General features: G+C 30.1%; 2 non-coding genes across 2 annotated transcripts; both read right to left on the bottom strand.

Moving 5' to 3' along the window:
* Positions 1-9,497: 9,497 nt before the first annotated feature.
* Positions 9,498-9,569, bottom strand: TRNAQ-CUG (transfer RNA glutamine (anticodon CUG)). Its single transcript has one exon. It is a non-coding gene; the product is annotated as a tRNA-Gln (tRNA).
* A 1,813-nt stretch (positions 9,570-11,382) lies between these two features.
* On the bottom strand, positions 11,383-11,454 carry TRNAQ-CUG (transfer RNA glutamine (anticodon CUG)). Its single transcript has one exon. It is a non-coding gene; the product is annotated as a tRNA-Gln (tRNA).
* Positions 11,455-16,095: the final 4,641 nt, after the last annotated feature.

Here is a 16,095-nt window from a genome sequence, read left to right as displayed (position 1 = left end):
ACATTTTTTGTCAGAGTATAAGATTCTTAGTGGATACATTTTATAGGAATTAAATGACAGATAAACCTGTCTCTCAGTGTGTAAGATTCTTAATTTATGCAATTTATAGATATTTTCTTTCTCAGAGATATGAACTGTATTGTACTTACAACAAAACCAATAGAACCTACCAAGATGTAAATATAGATCATGGATTCAGAGTCCAAAATGTTTACCAATACACCATGAAACCTCATCCATTAGGGAGCATCAAATATTTTTATAAGAATGTACTCTCAGAGAGATATGAACTGAATGGTACTTACAAAAAACCAATAGGACCTACCAAGATTTAAATACAGATCACTGTATTCAAAGATCAGAGTGGAGTGGTTACCAATAAACCAAGAAACCACATTCATTAGGGAACTTATAAAAAAAATCTAAAATGTTAGATTCTAAGAAGACACATTTTATTGAAGTTATTGTACATATATTTACATCAATGCTTATTTGGATTACACAGTAAAATTCATATAATTACAAACATTTCTTTTAACTACCTTTTTTTTAGATTTTAGTACATATTTACAATAATCAGTGATTTAAAAAAATGTATTATATGTATAAAAAAGAAAAGTTTTTGTCAATGAAGGACTTAAACTGAAGGTACTAAAATGTACCTTGTCCCACTGAGATTTGAACTTAATTTACTGGATTCAGAGTGCAAAGTGCTAACCATAACACCATGGAATCTCCCTTCTAATAACACATATAAAACTTTCTCTCAGAGTGTAAGATCTTAATTTCTACAAGATACAGAAATATTCATTCAGAGAGATATTTACTACATTGTATTTACAAATAAAACCATTAGGACCTACCAATTTGTATATACAGATTATTGGTTTCAGAGTCCAGAATTGTTAACAGTACACCATGATTGCTCATTCATATGGTGGCATGTAAAAATTTTTCTCACAGTGTAAGATTCTTAGAGGTTACATTTTATTGGAATTATATTACAGATAACCCTGTCTCTCAGTGTGTATGATTCTTAATTTATGCAATTTAAAGATATTTTCTTTCTCAGAGATATGAACTGCATAATACTTACAAAAAAACAATAGGACCTACCAAGATGTAAATACAAATCATGGATTCAGAGTCCAAAATGGTTACAAATACACCAGGAAACCTCATTCATGAGGAAGCATTTAAACTGTTTTTATTAGAATGTACTCTCAGAGAAATATAAACTGAACGGTACTTACAAAAAACCAATAGGACCTACCAAGATTTAAATACAGATCACTGGATTCAAAGATCAGAGTGGTTACCAATACACCAAGAAACCTCATTCATGAGGGAGAGCTAAACATTTTTTTCTAAAATGTTAGATTCTTAGAAGACACATTTTATTGCAATTATTGTACATATATTTACATCAACGCTTATTTGGTTTATATAGTAAAATTCATATAATTACATACATTTCTATAACTACCTTTTTTAGCTTTTCGTACATATTTACAAAAATCAGTGATTTAAAAAAAATTATTATATGTATGAAAAAGAAGACTTTCTGTCAATCAAGAACTTAAACTGAAGGTACAAAAACGCATAAGGTCCCACTGAGCTTTGAACTCGGATCGCTGGATTCAGAGTCCAGAGTGCTAATCATTACACCATGGAACCTCTCTTCTAACACCACCTATACAACTTTCTCTTAGAGTGTGAGATCTTATTTTCTACAAGTTACAGGAATAATAATCAGAGAGATAAGTATTACATTGTATTTACAAAAAAAGCCATTAGGACCTACCAAATTTTTATACAGATTATAGGTTTCAGAGTCCAGAATTGTTAACAGTACACAATGTAACCTCATTCATATGGTAGCATGTACATTTTTTGTCAGAGTATAAGATTCTTAGTGGATACATTTTATAGGAATTAAATGACAGATAAACCTGTCTCTCAGTGTGTAAGATTCTTAATTTATGCAATTTATAGATATTTTCTTTCTCAGAGATATGAACTGTATTGTACTTACAACAAAACCAATAGAACCTACCAAGATGTAAATATAGATCATGGATTCAGAGTCCAAAATGTTTACCAATACACCATGAAACCTCATCCATTAGGGAGCATCTAAATATTTTTATAAGAATATACTCTCAGAGAGATATGAACTTAATGGTACTTACAAAAAAACAATAGGACCTACCAAGATTTAAATACAGATCACTGTATTCAAAGATCAGAGGGGAGTGGTTACCAATACACCAAGAAACCACATTCATTAGGGAACATCTAAACATTTTTTTCTAAAATGTTAGATTCTTAGAAGACAAATTTTATTGAAGTTATTGTACGTATATTAACATCAATGCTTATTTGGATTACACAGTAAAATTCATATAATTACAAACATTTCTATAACTACCTTTTTTAGATTTTAGTACATCTTTACAATAATCAGTGATTTAAAAAATGTATTATATGTATAAAAAAGAAAAGTTTTGTCAATCAAGGACTTAAACTGAAGGTACTAAAATGCACCTGGTCCCACCGAGATTTGAACTCAATTTACTGGATTCAGAGTACAGAGTGCTAACCATAACACCATGGAATCTCGCTTCTAATATCACATATAAAACTTTCTCTCAGAGTGTAAGATCTTAATTTCTACAAGATACAGAAATATTCATTCAGAGAGATATGCACTACATTGTATTTACAAATAATACCATTAGGACCTACCAATTTGAATATACAGATTATTGGTTTCAGAGTCCAGAATTGTTAACAGTACACCATGAAAGCTCATTCATATGGTGGCATGTAAAAAAATTTCTCACAGTGTAAGATTCTTAGAGGTTACATTTTATTGGAATTATATTACAGATAACCCTGTCTCTCAGTGTGTATGATTCTTAATTTATGCAATTTATAGATATTTTCTTTCTCAGAGATATGAACTGCATAATACTTACAAAAAAACAATAGGACCTACCAAGATGTAAATACAAATCATGGATTCAGAGTCCAAAATGGTTACAAATACACCAGGAAACCTCATTCATGAGGAAGCATTTAAACTGTTTTTATTAGAATGTACTCTCAGAGAAATATAAACTGAACGGTACTTACAAAAAACCAATAGGACCTACCAAGATTTAAATACAGATCACTGGATTCAAAGATCAGAGTGGTTACCAATACACCAAGAAACCTCATTCATGAGGGAGAGCTAAACATTTTTTTCTAAAATGTTAGATTCTTAGAAGACACATTTTATTGCAATTATTGTACATATATTTACATCAACGCTTATTTGGGTTATATAGTAAAATTCATATATTTACATACATTTCTATAACTACCTTTTTTAGCTTTTCGTACATATTTACAAAAATCAGTGATTTAATAAAAATTATTATATGTATGAAAAAGAAGACTTTCTGTCAATCAAGAACTTAAACTGAAGGTACTAAAACACATCAGGTCCCACTGAGATTTGAACTCAGATCACTGGCTTCAGAGACCAGAGTGCTAAGCATTACACCATTGAACCTCTCTTCTAACACCACATATACAACTTTCTCTTAGAGTGTGAGATCTTATTTTCTACAAGTTACAGGAATAATAATCAGAGAGATAATTATTACATTGTATTTACAAAAAAAGCCATTAGGACCTACCAAATTTTTATACAGATTATAGGTTTCAGAGTCCAGAATTGTTAACAGTACACAATGAAACCTCATTCATATGGTAGCATGTACATTTTTTGTCAGAGTATAAGATTCTTAGTGGATACATTTTATAGGAATTAAATGACAGATAAACCTGTCTCTCAGTGTGTAAGATTCTTAATTTATGCAATTTATAGATATTTTCTTTCTCAGAGATAAGAACTGTATTGTACTTACAACAAAACCAATAGAACCTACCAAGATGTAAATATAGATCATGGATTCAGAGTCCAAAATGTTTACCAATACACCATGAAACCTCATCCATTAGGGAGCATCTAAATATTTTTATAAGAATGTACTCTCAGAGAGATATGAACTGAATGGTACTTACAAAAAAAAGAATAGGACCTACCAAGATTTAAATACAGATCACTGTATTCAAAGATCAGAGTGGAGTGGTTACCAATACACCAAGAAACCAAATTCATTAGGGAACATCTAAACATTTTTTTCTAAAATGTTAGATTCTTAGAAGACACATTTTATTGAAGTTATTGTACATATATTAACAGCAATGCTTATTTGGATTACACAGTAAAATTCATATAATTACAAACATTTCTATAACTACCTTTTTTTAGATTTTAGTACATTTTTACAATAATAAGTGATTTAAAAAAATGTATTATATGTATAAAAAAAGAAAAGTTTTTGTCAATCAAGGACTTAAACTGAAGGTACTAAAATGCACCTGGTCCCACCGAGATTTGAACTCAATTTACTGGATTAAGAGTGCAGAGTGCTAACCATAACACCATGGAATCTCCCTTCTAATAACACATATAAACTTTATCTCAGAGTGTAAGATCTTAACTTCTACAAGATACAGAAATATTCATTCAGAGAGATATGTACTACATTGTATTTACAAATAAAACCATTAGGACCTACCAATTTGTATATACAGATTATTGGTTTCAGAGTCCAGAATTGTTAACAGTACACCATGAAAGCTCATTCATATGGTGGCATGTAAAAAAATTTCTCACAGTGTAAAATTCTTAGAGGTTACATTTTATTGGAATTATATTACCGATAAACCTGTCTCTAAGTGTGTATGATTCTTAATTTATGCAATTTATAGATATTTTCTTTCTCAGAGATATGAACTGCATAATACTTACAAAAAAACAATAGGACCTACCAAGATGTAAATACAAATCATGGATTCAGAGTCCAAAATGGTTACAAATACACCAGGAAACCTCATTCATGAGGAAGCATTTAAACTGTTTTCATTAGAATGTACTCTCAGAGAAATATAAACTGAACGGTACTTACAAAAAAACAATAGGACCTACCAAGATTTAAATACAGATCACTGGATTCAAAGATCAGAGTGGTTACCAATACACCAAGAAACCTCATTCATGAGGGAGAGCTAAACATTTTTTTCTAAAATGTTAGATTCTTAGAAGACACATTTTATTGCAATTATTGTACATATATTTACATCAACGCTTATTTGGGTTATATAGTAAAATTCAGATAATTACATACTTTTCTATAACTACCTTTTTTAGCTTTTCGTACATATTTACAAAAATCAGTGATTTAATAAAAATTATTATATGTATGAAAAAGAAGACTTTCTGTCAATCAAGAACTTAAACTGAAGGTACTAAAACACATCAGGTCACACTGAGATTTGAACTCAGACCACTGGATTCAGAGTCCAGAGTGCTAAGCATTACACCATTGAACCTCTCTTCTAACACCACATATACAACTTTCTCTTAGAGTGTGAGATCTTATTTTCTACAAGTTACAGGAATAATAATCAGAGAGATAATTATTACATTGTATTTACAAAAAAAGCCATTAGGACCTACCAAATTTTTATACAGATTATAGGTTTCAGAGTCCAGAATTGTTAACAGTACACAATGAAACCTCATTCATATGGTAGCATGTACATTTTTTGTCAGAGTATAAGATTCTTAGTGGATACATTTTATAGGAATTAAATGACAGATAAACCTGTCTCTCAGTGTGTAAGATTCTTAATTTATGCAATTTATAGATAGTTTCTTTCTCAGAGATAAGAACTGTATTGTACTTACAACAAAACCAATAGAACCTACCAAGATGTAAATATAGATCATGGATTCAGAGTCCAAAATGTTTACCAATACACCATGAAACCTCATCCATTAGGGAGCATCTAAATATTTTTATAAGAATGTACTCTCAGAGAGATATGAACTGAATGGTACTTACAAAAAAAAGAATAGGACCTACCAAGATTTAAATACAGATCACTGTATTCAAAGATCAGAGTGGAGTGGTTACCAATACACCAAGAAACCACATTCATTAGGGAACATCTAAAAAAATTTTCTAAAATGTTAGATTCTTAGAAGACACATTTTATTGAAGTTATTGTACATATATTAACAGCAATGCTTATTTGGATTACACAGTAAAATTCATATAATTACAAACATTTCTATAACTACCTTTTTTTAGATTTTAGTACATTTTTACAATAATAAGTGATTTAAAAAAATGTATTATATGTATAAAAATGAAAAGTTTTTGTCAATCAAGGACTTAAACTGAAGGTACTAAAATGCACCTGGTCCCACCGAGATTTGAACTCAATTTACTGGATTCAGAGTGCAGAGTGCTAACCATAACACCATGGAATCTCCCTTCTGATAACCCATATAAACTTTATCATTCAGAGAGATATGTACTACATTGTATTTACAAATAAAACCATTAGGACCTACCAATTTGTATATACAGATTATTGGTTTCAGAGTCCAGAATTGTTAACAGTACACCATGAAAGCTCATTCATATGGTGGCATGTAAAAAATTTTCTCACAGTGTAAAATTCTTAGAGGTTACATTTTATTGGAATTATATTACCGATAAACCTGTCTCTCAGTGCGTATGATTCTTAATTTATGCAATTTATAGATATTTTCTTTCTCAGAGATATGAACTGCATAATACTTACAAAAAAACAATAGGACCTACCAAGATGTAAATACAAATCATGGATTCAGAGTCCAAAATGGTTACAAATACACCAGGAAACCTCATTCATGAGGAAGCATTTAAACAGTTTTTATTAGAATGTACTCTCAGAGAAATATAAACTGAACGGTACTTACAAAAAAACAATAGGACCTACCAAGATTTAAATACAGATCACTGGATTCAAAGATCAGAGTGGTTACCAATACAGAAGGATTTGGTTTGGATCCGCACAGGAAAATTTTAGAAATTATGAACATAGATTCGTACAAAGATTGTAGAAAACTGTTCAAGAAACCAACAATACCGAGCTAAATGATCCTTAATAAGGGTATCTCAAAATTATTAGGTGGTTGGTGGTGCTCCCAGAGTCAGTAATAGTCGTACAGGGGAAAGAACAAAGAAAGACTCTGTGTTGGGGCACACTTTGAAATTTACAATAAATTTATTAAGACTTAACTTTTAATACAATAAAGTATAAAATAAAGAGAGAATTTGATACCGGAAAGTGTTCAAGATACACAAAATATGCATATAATAATAACAAAGTGTGCCCCAACACAGAGTCTTTCTTTGTTCTTTCCCCTGGTAACCAATACACCAAGAAACCTCATTCACGAGGGAGAGCTAAACAATTTTTTCTAAAATGTTACATTCTTAGAAGACACATTTTATTGCAATTATTGTACATATATTTACATCAACGCTTATTTGGGTTATATAGTAAAATTCATATAATTACATACATTTCTATAACTACCTTTTTTTAGCTTTTAGTACATATTTACAAAAATCAGTGATTTAAAAAAAGTATTATATGTATGAAAAAGAAGACTTTCTGTCAATCAACAACTTAAACTGAAGGTACTAAAACACATCAGGTCCCACTGAGATTTGAACTCGGATTGCTGGATTCAGAGACCAGAGTGCTAACCATTACACCATGGAACCTCTCTTCTAGCACCACATATACAACTTTCTCTTAGAGTGTGAGATCTTATTTTCTACAAGTTACAGGAATAATAATCAGAGAGATAAATATTACATTGTATTTACAAAAAAAGCCATTAGGACCTAGCAAATTTTTATACAGATTATAGGTTTCAGAGTCCAGAATTGTTAACAGTACACAATGAAACCTCATTCATATGGTAGCATGTACATTTTTTGTCAGAGTATAAGATTCTTAGTGGATACATTTTATTGGAATTAAATGACAGATAAACCTGTCTCTCAGTGTGTAAGATTCTTAATTTATGCAATTTATAGATATTTTCTTTCTCAGAGATATTAACTGTATTGTACTTACAACAAAACCAATAGAACCTACCAAGATGTAAATATAGATCATGGATTCAGAGTCCAAAATGGTTACCAATACACCATGAAACCTCATCCATTAGGGAGCATCTAAATATTTTTATAAGAATGTACTCTCAGAGAGATATGAACTGAATGGTACTTACAAAAAACCAATAGGACCTACCGATTTAAATACAGATCACTGTATTCAAAGATCAGAGTGGAGTGGTTACCAATAAACCAAGAACCCACATTCATTAGGGAACATATAAAAAAAATTCTAAAATGTTAGATTCTTAGAAGACACATTTTATTGAAGTTATTGTACATATATTTACATCAATGCTTATTTGGATTACACAGTAAAATTCATATAATTACAAACATTTCTATAACTACCTTTTTTTTTAGATTTTAGTACATGTTTACAATAATCAGTGATTTAAAAAATGTATTATATGTATAAAAAAGAAAAGTTTTTGTCAATCAAGGACTTAAACTGAAGGTACTAAAATGCACCTGGTCCCACTGAGATTTGAACTCAATTTACTGGATTCAGAGTACAGAGTGCTAACCATAACACCATGGAATCTCCCTTCTAATACCACATATAAAACTTTCTCTCAGAGTGTAAGATCTTAATTTCTACAAGATACAGAAATATTCATTCAGAGAGATATGCACTACATTGTATTTACAAATAAAACCATTAGGACCTACCAATTTGAATATACAGATTATTGGTTTTAGAGTTCAGAATTGTTAACAGTACACCATGAAAGCTCATTCTTATGGTGGCATGTAAAAAAAATTCTCACAGTGTAAGATTCTTAGAGGTTACATTTTATTAGAGTTATATTACAGATAAACCTGTCTCTCAGTGTGTATAATACTTAATTTATGCAATTTATAGATATTTTCTTTCTCAGAGATATGAACTGCATAATACTTACAAAAAAACAATAGGACCTACCAAGATGTAAATACAAATCATGGATTCACAGTCCAAAATGGTTACAAATACACCAGGAAACCTCATTCATGAGGAAGCATTTAAACAGTTTTTATTAGAATGTACTCTCAGAGAAATATAAACTGAATGGTACTTACAAAAAACCAATAGGACCTACCAAGATTTAAATACAGATCACTGGATTCAAAGATCAGAGTGGTTACCAATACACCAAGAAACCTCATTCATGAGGGAGAGCTAAACATTTTTTTCTAAAATGTTAGATTCTTAGAAGACACATTTTATTGCAATTATTGTACATATATTTACATCAATGCTTATTTGGGTTATATAGTAAAATTCAGATAATTACATACATTTCTATAACTACCTTTTTTAGCTTTTCGTACATATTTACAAAAATCAGTGATTTAAAAAAATTATTATATGCATGAAAAAGAAGACTTTCTGTCAATCAAGAAATTAAACGGAATGTACTAAAACACATCAGATCCCACTGAGATTTGAACTCAGATCGCTGGATTCAGAGTCCAGAGTGCTAACTATTACACCATGGAACCTCTCTTCTAACACCACATATACTACTTTCACTTAGAGTGTGAGATCTTATTTTCTACAAGTTACAGGAATAATAATCAGAGAGATAAGTATTACATTGTATTTACAAAAAAAAAGCCATTAGGACCTACCAAATGTTTATACAGATTATAGGTTTCAGAGTCCAGAATTGTTAACAGTACACAATGAAACCTCATTCATATGGTAGCATGTACATTTTTTGTCAGAGTATAAGATTCTTAGTGGATACATTTTATAGGAATTAAATGACAGATAAACCTGTCTCTCAGTGTGTAAGATTCCTAATTTATGCAATTTATAGATATAGTCTTTCTCAGAGATATTAACTGTATTGTACTTACAACAAAACCAATAGAACCTACCAAGATGTAAATATAGATCATGGATTCAGAGTCCAAAATGGTTACCAATACACCATGAAACCTCATCCATTAGGGAGCATCTAAATATTTTTATAAGAATGTACTCTCAGAGAGATATGAACTGAATGGTACTTACAAAAAACCAATAGGACCTACCGATTTAAATACAGATCACTGTATTCAAAGATCAGAGTGGAGTGGTTACCAATAAACCAAGAACCCACATTCATTAGGGAACATATAAAAAAAATTCTAAAATGTTAGATTCTTAGAAGACACATTTTATTGAAGTTATTGTACATATATTTACATCAATGCTTATTTGGATTACACAGTAAAATTCATATAATTACAAACATTTCTATAACTACCTTTTTTTTAGATTTTAGTACATGTTTACAATAATCAGTGATTTAAAAAATGTATTATATGTATAAAAAAGAAAAGTTTTTGTCAATCAAGGACTTAAACTGAAGGTACTAAAATGCACCTGGTCCCACTGAGATTTGAACTCAATTTACTGGATTCAGAGTACAGAGTGCTAACCATAACACCATGGAATCTCCCTTCTAATACCACATATAAAACTTTCTCTCAGAGTGTAAGATCTTAATTTCTACAAGATACAGAAATATTCACTCAGAGAGATATGCACTACATTGTATTTACAAATAAAACCATTAGGACCTACCAATTTGAATATACAGATTATTGGTTTTAGAGTTCAGAATTGTTAACAGTACACCATGAAAGCTCATTCATATGGTGGCATGTAAAAAAAATTCTCACAATGTAAGATTCTTAGAGGTTACATTTTATTGGAGTTATATTACAGATAAACCTGTCTCTCAGTGTGTATAATTCTTAATTTATGCAATTTATAGATATTTTCTTTCTCAGAGATATGAACTGCATAATACTTACAAAAAAACAATAGGACCTACCAAGATGTAAATACAAATCATGGATTCACAGTCCAAAATGGTTACAAATACACCAGGAAACCTCATTCATGAGGAAGCATTTAAACAGTTTTTATTAGAATGTACTCTCAGAGAAATATAAACTGAACGGTACTTACAAAAAAACAATAGGACCTACCAAGATTTAAATACAGATCACTGGATTCAAAGATCAGAGTGGTTACCAATACACCAAGAAACCTCATTCATGAGGGAGAGCTAAACATTTTTTTCTAAAATGTTAGATTCTTAGAAGACACATTTTATTGCAATTATTGTACATATATTTACATCAATGCTTATTTGGGTTATATAGTAAAATTCAGATAATTACATACATTTCTATAACTACCTTTTTTAGCTTTTCGTACATATTTACAAAAATTAGTGATTTAAAAAAATTATTATATGCATGAAAAAGAAGACTTTCTGTCAATCAAGAAATTAAACGGAAGGTACTAAAACACATCAGATCCCACTGAGATTTGAACTCAGATCGCTGGATTCAGAGTCCAGAGTGCTAACTATTACACTATGGAACCTCTCTTCTAACACCACATATACTACTTTCACTTAGAGTGTGAGATCTTATTTTCTACAAGTTACAGGAATAATAATCAGAGAGATAAGTATTACATTGTATTTACAAAAAAAAGCCATTAGGACCTACCAAATTTTTATACAGATTATAGGTTTCAGAGCCCTGAATTGTTAACATTACACAATGAAACCTCATTCATATGGTAGCATGTACATTTTTAGTCAGAGTATAAGATTCTTAGTGGATACATTTTATAGGAATTAAATGACAGATAAACCTGTCTCTCAGTGTGTAAGATTCCTAATTTATGCAATTTATAGATATTTTCTTTCTCAGAGATATTAACTGTATTGTACTTACAACAAAACCAATATAACCTACCAAGATGTAAATATAGATCATGGATTCAGAGTCCAAAATGTTTACCAATACACCATGAAACCTCATCCATTAGGGAGCATCTAAATATTTTTATAAGAATGTACTCTCAGAGAGATATGAACTGAATGGTACTTACAAAAAACCAATAGGACCTACCGATTTAATTACAGATCACTGTATTCAAAGATCAGAGTGGAGTGGTTACCAATAAACCAAGAAACCACATTCATTAGGGAACATATAAAAAAAATTCTAAAATGTTAGATTCTTAGAAGACACATTTTATTGAAGTTATTGTACATATATTTACATCAATGCTTATTTGGATTACACAGTAAAATTCATATAATTACAAACATTTCTATAACTACCTTTTTTTAGATTTTAGTACATATTTACAATAATCAGTGATTTAAAAAATGTATTATATGTATAAAAAAGAAAAGTTTTTGTCAATCAAGGACTTAAACTGAAGGTACTAAAATGCACCTGGTCCCACTGAGATTTGAACTCAATTTACTGGATTCAGAGTACAGAGTGCTAACCATAACACCATGGAATCTCCCTTCTAATACCACATATAAAACTTTCTCTCAGAGTGTAAGATCTTAATTTCTACAAGATACAGAAATATTCATTCAGAGAGATATGCACTACATTGTATTTACAAATAAAACCATTAGGACCTACCAATTTGAATATACAGATTATTGGTTTTAGAGTTCAGAATTGTTAACAGTACACCATGAAAGCTCATTCATATGGCGGCATGTAAAAAAAATTCTCACAGTGTAAGATTCTTAGAGGTTGCATTTTATTGGAGTTATATTACAGATAAACCTGTCTCTCAGTGTGTATGATTCTTAATTTATGCAATTTATAGATATTTTCTTTCTCAGAGATATGAACTGCATAATACTTACAAAAAAACAATAGGACCTACCAAGATGTAAATACAAATCATGGATTCACAGTCCAAAATGGTTACAAATACACCAGGAAACCTCATTCATGAGGAAGCATTTAAACAGTTTTTATTAGAATGTACTCTCAGAGAAATATAAACTGAACGGTACTTACAAAAAAACAATAGGACCTACCGAGATTTAAATACAGATCACTGGATTCAAAGATCAGAGTGGTTACCAATACACCAAGAAACCTCATTCATGAGGGAGAGCTAAACATTTTTTTCTAAAATGTTACATTCTTAGAAGACACATTTTATTGCAATTATTGTACATATATTTACATCAACGCTTATTTGGGTTATATAGTAAAATTCATATAATTACATACATTTCTATAACTACCTTTTTTAGCTTTTCGTACATATTTACAAAAATCAGTGATTTAAAAAAAATTATTATATGTATGAAAAAGAAGACTTTCTGTCAATCAAGAACTTAAACTGAAGGTACAAAAACACATAAGGTTCCACTGAGCTTTGAACTCGGATCGCTGGATTCAGAGTCCAGAGTGCTAATCATTACACCATGGAACCTCTTTTCTAACACTACCTATACAACTTTCTCTTAGAGTGTGAGATCTTATTTTCTACAAGTTACAGGAATAATAATCAGAGATAAGTATTACATTGTATTTACAAAAAAAGCCATTAGGACCTACCAAATTTTTATACAGATTATAGGTTTCAGAGTCCAGAATTGTTAACAGTACACAATGTAACCTTATTCATATGGTAGCATGTACATTTTTTGTCAGAGTATAAGATTCTTAGTGGATACATTTTATTGGAATTAAATGACAGATAAACCTGTCTTTCAGTGTTTAAGATTCTTAATTTATGCAATTTATAGATATTTTCTTTCTCAGAGATATGAACTGTATTGTACTTTCAACAAAACCAAAAGAACCTACCAATATGTAAATATAGATCATGGATTCAGAGTCCAAAATGTTTACCAAAACACCATGAAACCTCATCCATTAGGGAGCATCTAAATATTTTTATAAGAATGTACTCTCAGAGAGATATGAACTGAATGGTACTTACAAAAAACCAATAGGACCTACCAAGATTTAAATACAGATCACTGTATTCAAAGATCAGAGTGGAGTGGTTACCAATACACCAAGAAACCACATTCATTAGGGAACATCTAAACATTTTTTTCTAAAATGTTAGATTCTTAGAAGACACATTTTATTGAAGTTATTGTACATATATTAACAACAATGCTTATTTGGATTACACAGTAAAATTCATATAATTACAAACATTTCTATAACTACTTTTTTTTTTAGATTTTAGTACATTTTTTAAATAATCAGTGATTTAAAAAAATGTATTATATGTATAAAAAAGAAAAGTTTTTGTCAATCAAGGACTTAAACTGAAGGTACTAAAATGCACCTGGTCCCACTGAGATTTGAACTCAATTTACTGGAATCACAGTGCAGAGTGCTAACCATAACACCATGGAATCTCCCTTCTAATAACACATATAAAACTTTCTCTCAGAGTGTAAGATCTTAATTTCTACAAGATACAGAAATATTCATTCAGAGAGATATGTACTACATTGTATTTACAAATAAAACCATTAGGACCTACCAATTTGTATATACAGATTATTGGTTTCAGAGTGCAGAATTGTTAACAGTACACCATGAAAGCTCATTCATATGGTGGCATGTAAAAATTTTTCTCACAGTGTAAGATTCTTAGAGGTTACATTTTATTGGAATTATATTACAGATAACCCTGTCTCTCAGTGTGTATGATTCTTAATTTATGCAATTTATAGATATTTTCTTTCTCAGAGATATGAACTGCATAATACTTACAAAAAAACAATAGGACCTACCAAGATGTAAATACAAATCATGGATTCAGAGTCCAAAATGGTTACAAATACACCAGGAAACCTCATTCATGAGGAAGCATTTAAACTGTTTTTATTAGAATGTACTCTCAGAGAAATATAAACTGAACGGTACTTACAAAAAACCAATAGGACCTACCAAGATTTAAATACAGATCACTGGATTCAAAGATCAGAGTGGTTACCAATACACCAAGAAACCTCATTCATGAGGGAGAGCTAAACATTTTTTTCTAAAATGTTAGATTCTTAGAAGACACATTTTATTGCAATTATTGTACATATATTTACATCAACGCTTATTTGGTTTATATAGTAAAATTCATATAATTACATACATTTCTATAACTACCTTTTTTAGCTTTTCGTACATATTTACAAAAATCAGTGATATAAAAAAAATTATTATATGTATGAAAAAGAAGACTTTCTGTCAATCAATAACTTTAACTGAAGGTACAAAAACACATAAGGTCCCACTGAGCTTTGAACTCGGATCGCTGGATTCAGAGTCCAGAGTGCTAATCATTACACCATGGAACCTCTCTTCTAGCACCACCTATACAACTTTCTCTTAGAGTGTGAGATCTTATTTTCTACAAGTTACAGGAATAATAATCAGAGAGATAAGTATTACATTGTATTTACAAAAAAAATCCATTAGGACCTAGCAAATTTTTATACAGATTATAGGTTTCAGAGTCCAGAATTGTTAACAGTACACAATGAAACCTCATTCATATGGTAGCATGTACATTTTTTGTCAGAGTATAAGATTCTTAGTGGATACATTTTATAGGAATTAAATGACAGATAAACCTGTCTCTCATTGTGTAAGATTCTTAATTTATGCAATTTATAGATATTTTCTTTCTCAGAGATATGAACTGTATTGTACTTACAACAAAACCAATAGAACCTACCAAGATGTAAATATAGATCATGGATTCAGAGTCCAAAATGTTTACCAATACACCTTGAAACCTCATCCATTAGGGAGCATCTAAATAATTTTATAAGAATGTACTCTCAGAGAGATATGAACTGAATGGTACTTACAAAAAACCAATAGGACCTACCAATATTTAAATACAGATCACTGTATTCAAAGATCAGAGTGGAGTGGTTACCAATACACCAAGAAACCACATTCATTAGGGAACATCTAAACATTTTTTTCTAAAATGTTAGATTCTTAGAAGACACATTTTATTGAAGTTATTGTACATATATTAACATCAATGCTTATTTGGATTACACAGTAAAATTCATATAATTACAAACATTTCTATAACTACTTTTTTTTAGATTTTAGTACATTTTTTAAATAATCAGTGATTTAAAAAAATGTATTATATGTATAAAAAAGAAAAGTTTTTGTCAATCAAGGACTTAAACTGAAGGTACTAAAA

The sequence above is a fragment of the Pseudophryne corroboree genome, chromosome 11, assembly GCF_028390025.1.
Source record: "Pseudophryne corroboree isolate aPseCor3 chromosome 11, aPseCor3.hap2, whole genome shotgun sequence".
NCBI lineage: Eukaryota > Metazoa > Chordata > Amphibia > Anura > Myobatrachidae > Pseudophryne > Pseudophryne corroboree.
Note: the sequence above shows the minus strand (reverse complement) of the source record. Positions and strands in the feature narration are given on the sequence as shown.